The sequence below is a fragment of the Apteryx mantelli genome, chromosome 13 (genome assembly GCF_036417845.1).
Source record: "Apteryx mantelli isolate bAptMan1 chromosome 13, bAptMan1.hap1, whole genome shotgun sequence".
Classification (NCBI taxonomy): Eukaryota; Metazoa; Chordata; class Aves; order Apterygiformes; family Apterygidae; genus Apteryx; species Apteryx mantelli.
Genome location: NC_089990.1, coordinates 24,046,633 through 24,060,909, shown reverse-complemented (window position 1 = coordinate 24,060,909; position 14,277 = coordinate 24,046,633).

Sequence of the window (14,277 nt, the reverse complement as noted above, 5' to 3'; positions counted from 1 at the left end):
GTTCGGGGACCACCTGTCACAGTCCATAATTTTAATTCTTTTTTTGTGATCGCACTGGCAGGATTTACCACACCGTAGCACAGGGGTAGCCTGCAAGAAGTGATGGGGATGTCTCGGGTTGGAAACTATAAAAATGTGCCTGGAGGAGAAAGGGAAGACTTAGGAGGTAATGCCGGGACTGTGACCCACAGCACCCTCAACGTCTATGCTCCCTGCCCAGATTTGTCCCAGAATAATGTGCCACCAAACCGGTGATGCTGAATGTTGTTTGTTGCTTCAGCTTCAAAGTACAGCTTTGTCACATGGATGGTAGTAAAAGCAGATCTCAGCAGGATACAAAACCATGTGATGCAAAAAGAGCCAACCCTTTTACTGGGGCCATTCTGTCCCTTTCCCTCAAAGTTATGTATGGGATGGTTGGGCCCTAGTGGGCTAAAATTACTTGACAACACCTGTGTGGACCAAACCCAGTGAGTCCTACACAGCTCAGGGGAGACCGAGCGGATAGATCAGGGAGGGAGACAGCTGGGAACTGCGCCCAACTGCGTGCAGTGGCACTGAAAGTAGAACGGATCATTTGGCATCTAGACAAGGACAAATGTTTGAATAAGATAAGCAGTAAGCCAAACAGTTGCCCTCACAGAACCCAAACCTTGCTCGAAATTCAGAAAAGTTCAGTTCATTTGGTGTTTTTACTGTTTTACAGTCCTGCTCCATGGCCATTAAGAATAATAAGAGCTTCTCAGAATGATTTCTGACTAGAAGAGGAAGCAAAAGTGCCAACATTTAGCTGTCTTCCTATTTTCTGGTTATAAAAGCCCAGGGAACAGCAGAAATTGCTTGAGAAATGGGGTACCCTCCCTCCCCGATTCATTCCCAAAAGTTTGAGATCATTTAAAGAGGCATTGTTATTTCTGGATACTTAATCAAAGCCAAACCTCAAGCTGAACCTCTGAACCTCTTTCAGTTTGACCATTACTTCTTATAAGTGATGTTTTAATTTTCATCCAATGCCAAGAAAAGTCTTTCATTCTCCCCAGCTGGCATCAGAGATAAGGGATTAAATCCCCCAGACATTAAAACATTGAACAGTTCTGTCATGTATTACTTTAGTTTCCTGCACAAAGTCTTCCTCTTCTCCCTGACTGATCTCAGATATAATGCAAAATAATCAGTGAGCAAAAAAACCGGAAGCAATTTAAAGCGTGGCTTTGAAGTCCAACCCATATTCTAGACTACTGCTCGTCATTTTGCAGCTACCTGCGAAATGTCTGTCCCAAAGGGTTAACTCAGGCTGTTAGGCCAGACCTACAGTGGCTCATATATTACGTTAGGAGCACTCTGAGGGTGCACTAGGAATAGGTGGTAGGCTACAAAACTGCACTTCTGCTGAGGGATCTCCTTGCTGATCTGTCTCCCCCAAATGAAGTAATTAATACCATTTTTGAGTCTACACTCACTCACGTAGTAGTTTAGCTGGCGTAATTGTTGCATCTCACACCTCAGTCACAGCCTCAAGTATTAGAGCTACGTCAGCAAAGGTTTATAATGTTGGCCTGACCCTGCCCTGCTCTTAGTCCAATTCCACACACATGGAGTGCGTGCTACCAAGTGCAGAGCTCACTAAGCTGGAGCTTACCTGTCACTTTTGCTCGAGCAGGTAACGTGCTTAGATGAATATTCTTTCAGTGCCCTGTACCCATTAACTACCAGTTGTCCCTGTACTCCGAAAATTGCGCTTAAGCATCTTGGGATATTCGCACAGGAATTTGAGCACTCAGCCACAGCTCATCCCATTTTGTGTCCCCACTCCCAACTCCTTATCGCCTGCTCCTCAAATGACAGTACCGTTGGTGCAGTTTCACGGCACATGAGAGAAAGAAGTGAAGTATGGAAACCTCTACAGAGATGAGGCACATGTGATCTCTACAGAGCTCTGCTCTTGGTTTTAGTGATCCTGATGACTGATGTGCTGCTAGGGAGGGGAAGAAATGTGGCAATTGGTCCTTCTCCAGGAGCCAGCAGCCAGAGCTAGAGATTGCTGTACCCTTTCTACATTGGACCTCAAGCCTTGCAGAGACCTCTAGCTGTGAAGACATCTGTTTTCAGTCTGAATACATGTGTGTCAGTTCCCAGCATAACCAGTAGGTCTTTGGCACACAGTGAACAGATATTAGACCTTGTTCTGGTTTGGGGATTATTACAGAACCAGCAAGCCTGGGGACAACACAGCAGAACCTCCAAGTAAACAGGACAGTTGCCAGGAGTGGCCTGACGTTCCTATGGAGAGGCCAGCAACAACACTGCAGGAGCCAGAAAAGATACACCCTCTCTTAGGCCAGACCTTTTCTCTCAAGGCAGACTACTCTGCTCTTGTTTCTCAACAATAAAATCTTCCCTTTGTTCTTTTCCACCAGAGGGTGCCATTGATTGAGAAACCATGGGCTTTGGTAGCTGCTTGCAAGGAGATGGCAATGCCCCTGTGTTCCCAGGGTACCCTAATAAAAGTATGAAACACATAGCTGATAAAATTTGCTTTTGTTTTTAACTTCTTCAGTGGAAGGAGAGATACGGTGGTGGAATTCGACAGAGCTGACCCTGAAGCCCCAGGACGGACACAGAGGCTTTGAAGAGAAACAGCCAGGTTGGGCCCCCATCCCGTTCCACTGTCGGCTGCACCCATGCTGGGAGGCAGGGAGATGGGAAGCGGTCACTGGAGCATGGCTGAGACACACAGCTTACTTGTAACTCTGGGTCACACTAGAGTATATGTTTGTATTCCTAAACAACTTTAACTTTAGAAGTCTTTTAAGGCCTTTTTCAAGATCCTCTATTAAAAACCAAAGGAAAATTAAAGGGTCAGCTTCTCACCTGAAACAAAACTTTGCAACTTGATTAACCACCAGCTGAAAACTTGGCCTAAAATGCTTTATTTGACAGAGAAGATAAAAACAGCACATTTTTCCATTTGCCATGTATATTCACCAAGTATATTCCACATCATACCTGCACATCATACCTAGCAGCAAAAGCAAATTTTACTTCCTTTTTCTCCTCTTAGCCATCTAGAAGGAACAAAGCTAGGGGATAACGAGCTGAAGCCTAATTTGTCTTCCATGATATCAACATATATGTTACATAAATCTCAGTTGGAAAGCCAGCAGTGCAATCCCCTTGCTTTCAAAGCAAGCCGTCAGTCATATCCCTGGAGTCCCTCTGAAAGCAAGAAGGTTTCACGTTTGTAATAAGGGGCGCTGTTTGGTCTGCACATCTTCATAATTATAAGCATCTAGGCCGAGTGTGCAGAAATAGCCATGGGGGTGGGGTGAATCCATTTCTTGACTTCTTAGCTAAGCAAGTGTGAGAGGGGCTTACCGAGACTTAATGAACATAGAACTCTAGGATGAGTCTGTTTTATAAAGTCACTTTTCAGAATAAGCTGTACTTTGGTATCTTAACAACTTCATCAGATCTACTGTAATGTTAGTCAGAAATAACCTGCCTTATAGACAATCTGGTGGGACACGTAATGGGAAGGCATGGCAGAGACAAGTGGAATTGTAAGACTAAAGAACCAGGCTTCAGCTGTTCGAGTGAGATGCATGTCATATATGAATTAATTTTTTAGTCTCAGCTGGGTGATACTTTCCCAGATGCAGAAGTGTCACTGAATGGAACGATTCATTGTGATTGGCAAGCTCCCCAGAAGAGGATATTGCCAGTAAGAGCTGATGACATGTTAGGTCAGGACTGCATTGCTCTGTTGAGCTTTGAGACTGAAATAAGGGCTGTTGCAAGCCAAGGCTGAGTTAGCAGAACGGTGCGGGGCAGCTTGCCCACTGTCTCTGACACAGACCATGTTCCGAGCACATCACTAAAAAACACTGGTGGCATTTCTGATGCAAACAGCCGGTGTCTCAGTGCTCAGTTCTGCCAAATTCTCTTTTGATTCAGGTGGTTAAACTGAACTTGAAGCTTTTAGTTTTACTATTTGAAACATATAATCAATAATTTGTCTCACAGCAGAAACTTGGGACGGACCTCAGTAATTTGCTTTATTCTTGTCACATGGTCCTGAAGTCAGAGCAGCCAAAAGAAGAAAGACCATCCTATCCATTTTAGAGCTGGTATAGTGGTTCCTATTCTGCCTCCAGCCGTTAAAGTGTGCCTGGCATTTCTCTGAGGCTGACACCCCTTGTTTTCAGGTGCAGGTAACTGAAATAGCTTACAGCAATCTTTAGTATATGTATATATATAAATATATATATATATATATATATATATATACTGAAATAGCTCCAGCCAATGTCTCCACCACTGGCCGATCGAGGATCAGGAAGCTGTTCCTCTGTGCATAGCCTCCATGGCCATAGCAAATGAGAGTGGGTTCAGGAAAATAAAATCGTACTAAAATCAAACTAACTTCAAACAAAACAGGTCTGGTAGGACATCTTTGCAGCACACGATTATTTCCTATGGTATATTGCCTAGTGCTTTACTAGCAATCCAGGTATGATAGATGAAGTCTGATATGCCCAGTGACTGAGAAAAATTGCTGGTTGGGAGCATGTCAGCAGTTAAGACAAGAGCTATGTTTACTGACTTACAAATTGCAATATAATCTTAGTTACTGGTCAACCCGCTATTGTCCAACCTGATACCCTCTGTGGAATCATAGCTAATGGCCTTACAGGCTGGTTGGCAGCTCAGCTTCATACTTATCATGCATATTAAACTGTCACTGTAACACAAGCATCCATTGATGTATTGCTGTACTATTTTATTAAGAACCAATGTTCTTCCCCTCTGTCTCCAAATTCCTCTGGTTTGAGGCCTTATAGCCAAAAGCAATCAACAGAGAAAATCCACAAGAACACATAATAACAATAAAGACATAACTGGAGAGTACAAAAAGGGTAAGAAATTATTCCCGGTAATGGAAATCACAGGATCACAAAGGGATTCAGCTTTAGGATTCTGAGATTCAACAGCAAGGCTTATCTTATGAAAACCTTCCCTCATCTTGAATCACGCTCCAGCCTTTCTAATGTAGGTTATTACTGTGCTTATCTTCATTGAAGTTAGTCTTCTTTTGAGCAGAAGGTTGGTCTAGATGACATCCAGAGATCCCTTCCAACCTCAAGTTTTCTGTGATTCTATTTTACAAGTAGAATAACCGATATAGAAAGAGACTGAATGACTCACACACATAGTAAATTGACAGGAAACACAGAATAGAATTCAGATCTGATGTAGACACTTGGTTCTCACCCCAGTAGATCATGCTTGATTCACTTTATCAGGCAGACGTCCCTGCAGAAGCAAAAGAAGGAGGTAGAACTAGGTATAAACTTAACGTAAGCTGTTTGAATAAATGTACAAAATAGTTTCCACATATCTTTCAATGTACTCCCTGTGGAAATTACAGCATTTTTCTCTATAAAGCTAGGAAGGCCCGCTACTCTTCTTATGTCCCTTTAAGAAACCCTTGGCTTTAAAGACAATTCTACTGTTTTCTTCCAAGCAGAAAAGCATCAGAGCGTTAACATTTAAGCAATATTATTGAACAATATGGAATTGCATGGAACAGAATTCCCACAAGATTTCAGAAAAAAGAGATAGCTCTTGTGTGCTCTGTTTTTGACCAAGAGGAAGAAATACAAATTTCGATAGTAAGGTTTCAGCTAATAATACTTGAGTGGATGTGAGTGGATCTCATATGGAGACGGAAGTCTGCCTGCATACGGTTAAGCAATATATCTTAACTATGGCAGAACTGGAGATACAGGCATGACTAACACATTAAAGAGGATAAACTAAGGTAACTCTGGTTACTTTAATTACTAAATTCCTTTATTTCCTTAAGGGGATTTAAATAATTCAGAAAGCTGCTTAGAAGAAAGCAATACAGCCCATTACAGAAACTTTCTTGAGAATTAAAAAATTCCTGTATCAGAAAAGATAAGAAGGGAGAAGAGCCTTCAAAATTCCCCAGTTCTATAGTTTCATTGGAAGAAATTGTAATAGAAGTTTGACTGACGTAGACACAGTTTCATTCTTGGACTCTCAATGAAAAGAATGACATCTGAAATACATGGATAATTAATATTTTTAAGTTCATAGTAGACCAGCATTTATGTAGGTGAAATAAACCATTTGCAAAAGAATAAGATGGAGTAAGATCTTGGCTGTGCAAATAGCTGCAGTTCAATGAGAGCTCAGCATAAATTCTTACACAGATTTAGTTATTCCCATGCTGGGATGTTTCCAAGGGATTGCTGCTACAAAAGCAGTGCTGGAGGAGTTGTAGGAAAGAAGGTGATTTAGAACTTCTTTTGCAATCCTGCACACAAATAGCCTGGGCAGACTAAAACTTTTGTTCAGTCCTATAAATGTATTTTGTTTAATGTTCAAAAATACAGAATGACTGGTAGCCAATTATAAATGTTACCAAGCATTTCTCACTGGAGTGAACTTCTCACTGGAATGAGAAACATTAAGTTCTCCCTGCAAGGGGATTTCTGAGGAACAGGTAATCCCAAAATAGCGCTCAAAGACACAAAAGGGGCAGGTTTGGTCTAGCATCCAAGATATACTGAGTGTTTAACTATTTGTGAGGGAGAGAATTACATGTTTTATGATTAAAGAGTAGAAAAATGAGAAATCCAAGGTTAATATACAAATTAATTGGGTCTCTGTTTTGTACATATATGATTTTGTGAAAGGGGGTTTGATGAAGAGAGAAAAATTAGATCTACGTCAGTTCACATAGGATTTTGAAAATCTTAGTAAGAGGATTTAAGGTTTATAAATTCTTTTTTTTCCACTCAGTACAGCTTTGCTTCTGAAGCAGTCACATTCTTTCTCTCTGATGCTCCTGAGTTACCTTCCCTAAGGATGTGCTGGACTTAGTGTGCACAGTAGTGTGCTAGGAATAATTTATCAATGGACAGACTTAGGGGAAGCTCTTTGATGTAGACTTGTTAAGTGAAACAGGTATTATGGACTAGCTTTACTATACAGATCCTAAAATATGAACCAAATAAGAAACTGCTTTTCATCCCTTTTTTTTTCCTCCAAAATTGTTTTGTTCTTTAGTTAAAAACTTCATCCATAGGCTAAAAAGTTTTTTTTTTTTTTTGCTTCACTGCATCTTTTTATTTTTCATTTATGCCTGTAGAGAATTGACTAAGCTAAGATACAGTGTGCTTCATCCAGGAAAATTAAATATGAGCTGTAGATGCCTTATGCTTACTTTGCTGATGAGCAATTGAATTGCTTTGGCATTTAAGAGATCTAGCTCAGGTTCAGCAAAAGAGAGAGAAAAGGATGAGGACAGATTTCTACTAAAAGATTTTCTACTATGCTAAAGAAAAACTACAAAGAATTTGCTCTGTGGTATTGGGTCAGATATGTGCTGCTGGTATGCCAAGGCTAATTAAGTTCTGAACTAGCCGTATTTTGTTTATATGGACTACATTATGGTCTCCACCTTCTTCTAGAAGCTGTATGATCTCATTAGCATGGCAGAGTAGTAGCTGCACAGATTTTTATAAAGTATAAAGAAAAGAATTCTACTTTTACATGTCAGGGCCATTTTTTTCTTTTATATATCTCACCAAAATACTGCTTCCCACTGCTAACATAGTGATCGCTGATGTGTATCCTGTAGGAAGTTATCAGCAATCCTGCCTGTTCAGAAAAGATTAGCTCAGTAAGAATGGTAAATAGTGAGAGAGTCTGTGCTGAGGTTCCTTACGTGGAACCATTTGGGTCTCTATTGTGATTCCCCTCTCAAGTTCCATCAGCGCTATTTATTATTAAAGCATGGGAAAAGTGAGAAATGGGAATTGTTAGTAAGTGTCTATTTTCTGGGAATGTAAGTATAAACCATTTCTTATGAACTGTCATGATAGTATCCAGAGGTAACAAGGCCCTGCTTGTGTGCAAGTTCACCCTGCTCTTCTTTGCAATGCAAACTTTGCCAGCTGCTTTGTTGTCTTGAGTTGCGAATGACTAGACCAACAGGGGATGAATAAGCATGGTAAGTTCGCAAATAACAGTACAGACCTACATACAATAAGTTTTGTTCCACAACTCACAGTGACACTACAAGTGAGACCCAGCTGGCTCTTTTTTTGCACTTTATTTTGTCCAAGGGCATGAAGGAGGCCTCTGCTTTTTCTCACCATGGATTTTGTTGCTACTTGTTGGTGACTAAGAGCTCGAAGAGTCCCTGGACAAATTGTCCTCTATCAAGATTGCTTTTAGAGTGTCCTTGAAGTACTTTATTAGACAACCACATATTATTTTTCCAGTTCACTGCAGAGAAACATTCATGTTTCATCTAATCACATGCTGGCTTTAATAGATATTCAGTTATTACCAGGCAGGACTTCATCATTGGACAGCATTGTCCAACAGGGTAATCAAGAGATGACTAGAATACACCATTCCTCACTGCTGTTTTTCTTCCATTGCTCTTCAGTTAAAGCAATCTTGCAATACCTAAGTTAAAGAGATGCCTTTGAAGGGACTCTATCACCCACATCAGCCCCAAAATTAAGATTGCTTTCTTTAACAACAACAAAAAGACAACCTTGGAGAGAGAGCACCTGGCCATATACAGACCAGTGTGCTCGGCCTGAAGGGCTCCTTCGATGGATGAGAGATGCACACAAATAAAACCAGCCAGTCCATCCCCATGGGGCTGGGACTATTGGAACAAGACTGGCCAGGCCACTTGAAAGCAGTGTGATGGTAACTGATATGGCTGGAGATGAAGATCCCTTCAGTGCTAGGCTACTCTAAGCAGCCTGGTGCTGCTTCTTGTAGTTCTCAGGCAGAGCTGGGCAAAAGACAGTGGGGAGTGAAGAGAGGATTGAAGCCACTGTTGTGCTGCAGAACTTGAAGTAGTTGTGGAGAAACTACTGTTGCTAAGAATATGTCGTTTCCCTCCCTACCCCTTCATCCTTCCCAAATTATTTTCCAGCCTATTGCTGGAAGCAGTTTGGGCCCTTTCAGCAGTGAACAGATGTGGCACAAAGCTTCTGGGCTGATCCTCCTTGGAAAGGTAACCCAACAAAGAGCGTTGCAACCTAGAACTGCTGCTTGCTGAAACAGGCAAACGTGGCCCGCTGGCGACGGACTCCAGAAAGGTAAGGGAGCCCCACGGGAGGACGGTAGCAGCTGACTGTCCTCAGAGACACGAGGAAAAACATATAAATTCAGTTTCCCTTCCTTTGAAGTTTGCCATTGTCACTATACATAAAACCAGCGAAGATTTCACCAGACTGCGTTATACTTCGTATGCATGTTAAGTATAGTCATCTTGCTGTCATTTGCTATCACTCAGTGTGTTTGAAGCACTCCACGCTCTGCTGATGACAAATAACCTGCGTTGTTCATCTCTGTTCCCTAGGGTGCCTTCCCTGACAATGGAATGACTCAACTCCGTAATGTAACTAGATGAACACATGATTTCACAATAAAATAATCAGTCACTTTTTTAAAAAGGGCAAATTTATGCAGCCACTTGGAAAAAAAAAACAACAACAAAGTACAGCCTAAAATTCTTTTTATTTACAGTGGGAAATGAAGCATAACTAAGATGATTAGAACTGTAATTAAACAACAGAATCAAATCCACAGATATGCATAACAGAAAGAAAGAGGTTCTGGGAGAGACAGCATATAACAACTGTAAAGTACTTTCTGCACTGTGAGCACTAGAGACATCTCTTCTTAATTTGATGTCTAACAAGAAGCCATCTCCAAAAGCCTTTTTTTTAACCTTTGAACAAAAGCTGGGCCTCAGGACAAGGTCTAGCTCATCTTCCCACTAAAAAAAGGGTACTGCATCCATAAGCCAGGCTGAAATTTGAGCTTCATTACAAACGGGCAAAAACAATTTGGCAGGGCAGAAGCCCAAAGGAGATTCTGTCTGCAGCCAAATACAGCTTGCATTTGGCTCCAGTCCTCCGTTATATCCCTTTCTGTCATTTGCCAAGCACCGTCTCAGTTCTCCAGATGCTGCCAACATTCTCATATCATACTGCATTTCAGCACTATCCCTGCTCTCCTTCGCTGTATTATATGGTTCTTGGCATGTTTTCAATACTTTCCTAAACCCACATCCGAATTCACTTTGATACATTTCAGTAGCTTGCTGAGAGACGGATAATCCACCCTTTGTCACTATGGATTGAGTCTTGTCTTGAAAAAGAACAACTCCATTTCATCAAAGAAAAATAAAGTTGGGAATAAATTTGCCACTGCTAACAAGCTTGACTGGGTCAGAGCTTTGTGTACTGGACTAAAGAGTTTAAGACCCTAAAACACATTAGTATAGCAAAGAATATTCTCTTTGGTCTCTCTGCCATACTTACTTTGAGGCACAAGATCTCTTATATTTGGTTAGATCATCCATTATACTAAAGGAAAAGAATCCATCAGATCCCTAAAAAGTTCTGGATCTGTTTTGGATATAAGTCAACACAATCTCTTTTCTTCTATTGTATAAGAAGTCTCAATGCTTCTTTGTCCTGTTTCCAGATGCAGCAAAAGACAGCGAGCCAAGATCAGCCCTCAGCTAATCTAGTGCAATGCCAAGAGGAAGACTGTAATCCAACTGCGAGCTGCATGTGCAACGGAAGCTCTCTTAAAGAGAAGTCCAAGGACACAACCTCTTCCCTCTTACCCGCTTGGCAGCAGGCTGAGGGACGATAGCTCTGTGTACTTAGGGAAGCCCAGGATCTGTGATGAAGACCAAAGGGCTTCACAGACAGAGATGGACACGTACCGCAAAACATTATCTACAGAGATTTGTTTGAAATGGTAAACACGTCTGCTTTGGCCTTGCTCAGAGGTCTCCCACAGTCCCATTCCATGGAGGTTCGTGCAAATGAGTGCTCAGTAACCCGGCTCTTTGCAAAGGTCAGATTTATATCCACTTTCTCAAGTTCTTGAAGCAAGTAAATTTTATATGAGCGTGTCTTGTGATGTTCAAGGAGAATGTCTCTATTCAGGGAATAGAAACAGTGCCACTGAATGATAAGACCATTCAAAAACAAGCAGTGCAGCTCAAATTGCAAGGCAACAAACAAAAAGAACCTTGTGGAATAATTAAAAAAACCCAACACATCTGAGAAAATTCACAGTCTGCTCATAGCCATTCACTGGAAAAGAGAAGAAACTTCACTGTATGAATTATTTGTTATGAAATTATTCAGCTCAGTTCCAAGGGCAACAAACCAGATCAAAATACGTGTTCATCAGTTAGCTTCCTAAACTCTGCTGGAAGTGGGCATAAGTGTCAGGAGATTTCATCAGAGTTGTTATGATGACATTTTGTTTTCTTTCCATTAAAAACATCTAGCCACAGCAACTGCAAAAGGAAAAAAAAACAACACTTGATTCCACATTTCCTTACCTCACATCTCCTTAGTGATTTTCCATCTCTGCAAGTGATGCTTTAATTAACTAAAAATCTTCTGACTCTAAGCAGGTTGGAGGTGCTGTCCCACAGCCCCATCACAGCATGGCTAGCAGATTATCAATTTAAAGCTAAGCAACATGACTGCGGACTCTAAAAATACCAGGGACACCTAAGCTTCTCCATTTGATTGTACTGAATTTAACTGAGAAGGATGGTCCCCACATGCCCACTGCTTGGTGCCTGTTTGTATTTGCAGTCTCTTCCGCAGTGTAAAACCTTTTGAAGGGGAGATCAGGCCCTAAATTGGATTCTTGAATTACTTTAGCCGTATCACCTCAGAGGCAGCATATGTTGTGCTAGTCCTATGACTACTTCAGTAGTAGCAAGAGGAGAACTAATTGTGTTTTTGCAAACATCTCTCTTGATGTCTTATGAGGTGAGAGACGTAATTCCAATGCAGCACCTGCATCCAGGCTTTAGGAACCAGTGCATTTGACCCAGATGTATAGCACAAAGACGACTGCTCTGAGCAAGGAATGCTAGCAGAAAATGGTATAAGAAAATGGCACGAATCTTTCCATGAGGTATTTTCCAAAGCTCTGGGGAAACCCACTGGTTGCATAGTACTGAGTCTCTTTGTGGAGCCTGTAATAATAATAATGCTGTAACTTATCACATAAGCACCCTGACACCACTTAAACCTCATCATATCTAAACTCGCTTTAAAATCTTCTGCTAAAGGACCCTTTAGAATAAGGACAGTTCCAAAGGTTAAAGTAAAGTTTGTAGGAGGCTGTACCCAGTTTTGCTTTCACATATATCAGCAGCTTTATATAACTTGAGCTAAGCTATATTTAAAATTTTCTCTTCTGGGAAGCTACTTCAGAATCTATTTGTGACAGTCAAAATTTTAAAATATGAGCAAAATCCATGCTGCTGCGCTCCCTAAGGCTCTGAAGTCTCCTGAAGAGACAGCTATTTCTTGAGTGTCATTAAAGAGAGAAAAACAACTCTGAAGGCCAAATTCATCCCTGGTGTAATTCAACTGAACTTAACATCAGTGCAGCAGCAAAGAACTTGGCCCCAGCACATACAGAGCATGTCACATCACTGCTGAAGATCCAATTCCATGCAAGCTGCGCAGCTCTGGAACGGTTGTGTTTCAGCACCGAAATTTCAGAAATGTATATAATTTTATTGCCAGGGTCAGTCAGACAAAATTAATTATCAGGGGAATTTTTTTCCTTATGAGGTCAGTCACTACGTTATGCTGTCTACATTCAGAATGACAGAATCCAACATCTCTGTAGGACTTTGTGCATACTCTCTGGAATTGGTTCTTCCATTTTTTATCCGAAACAATCATCTCAATGTATTTTTGACATCATTCTCTTACAACACCTTTAAACAAGGCTCTCTTCTGTCAACAACCTCTTCAACACTCGTATTCTGGAGCTTAGTAGTATGGATGTCTAATAATATCCTCTCCCATTCTTCACTCAGGAGAAGTGACATAATAATTTGTTTTTCACAAGTCTTTCCTGGACAAAATCTAATTTTCCCATTACCCAAGATTTCACTGCTTCATTGACAGGGATTTGTTGTGGTAGAGTTTAGCTGTCTGTTGAACAGTTCCTAAATGACGAGTGACTCTAATAACAATGAGATTGCAGGAATTGCTTGGCGTGGAATACACCCTACTAAAAGCCTAGTTTATCTTCCCCTGTAAACTGAAGATCTTCAAGCTGGTCTCCAGATTGCGAAATCACTTTAGAAAGCCACTCTCCTGATCTGAGGAGCTCAGAATGAGAAGTCAGTTTTTCAGAAAAGGCAAGCACCTGAATGCCTATCATTGCCTGGCCAATTTAACATCTGGGGATAGCTCCACCAAAGGCAGTTCTGACTGTGGCCCCCATATGAACAGCAGGATCAATAGCAACATAAGTAACAGTGCAAGACTAAAAAAATTTAGAGGTTCCTCTCATACGGAGGGACTTCTGTAACAGAAGCCAACATGGAGACTTAAAGGAGGCAGAAGAAACTTGTAGCCTAAATTTGCTGAGATCTGTACTTAAAACTGGATACCAGGTGTTTCCAGGCAAGCTTCTGAGATTCAGTCTTGGTGGCCTTGTACAAGACACTTCATTGCTCTGAGTTTTCTTCCTCTATCATATGGAGTTTCAACATACTGAGTGCCCTTCATGATCCAGCTGGGGAGATTCAAAAGCCTCTACCCAAGAAAAATATTCACTGAGGCTGTTCTTGTAATGGGTGCAGGACTGACTTCTCTGGATGTGCCTACAGAGTGCACCAGTGCCAGAAGCAGCATAATAGTGTTCTGTGGGCCTCTGCTTGGATCAGTACATGTCTGAAGCACCTCAGTAGGATACTGTGCTGCTGTGAGCCATACGGACATATTCACAGTGATTATGGTAAAGAAGAGGCCCTCTAGGATGCATTTTGCTCTGTTATGACGCTGTGGCCCTTCAAGGGGACATGCTGTGTCAGAGTGACGTGTCCTTGTTGTTCCGCTTCAACACGACAGCTCTGTTGGAAGCAGGGGTTCCTGATGACTCTACCTCATATTTTAAAAGTACTTTCCTGGTACCTGGAAAATCGAGCTGTGACTCTCCTAATTCTGCCTCCAGTTTACCACAGCAGTCATGTTATTCCTCATTAGGGAGTGAATGCACTGAGGCAGCTAATGCAGTGGATCTTGATTTTTTAAACATTCTACCTGGCTAGAGCTCAGATTAATCATATGAAATGCAGCTCAGCCTTGCCTTAGCGCACAGTCTGATCAAATTTCCTTTTCTTATTGTCATATTTGAAAACAACAA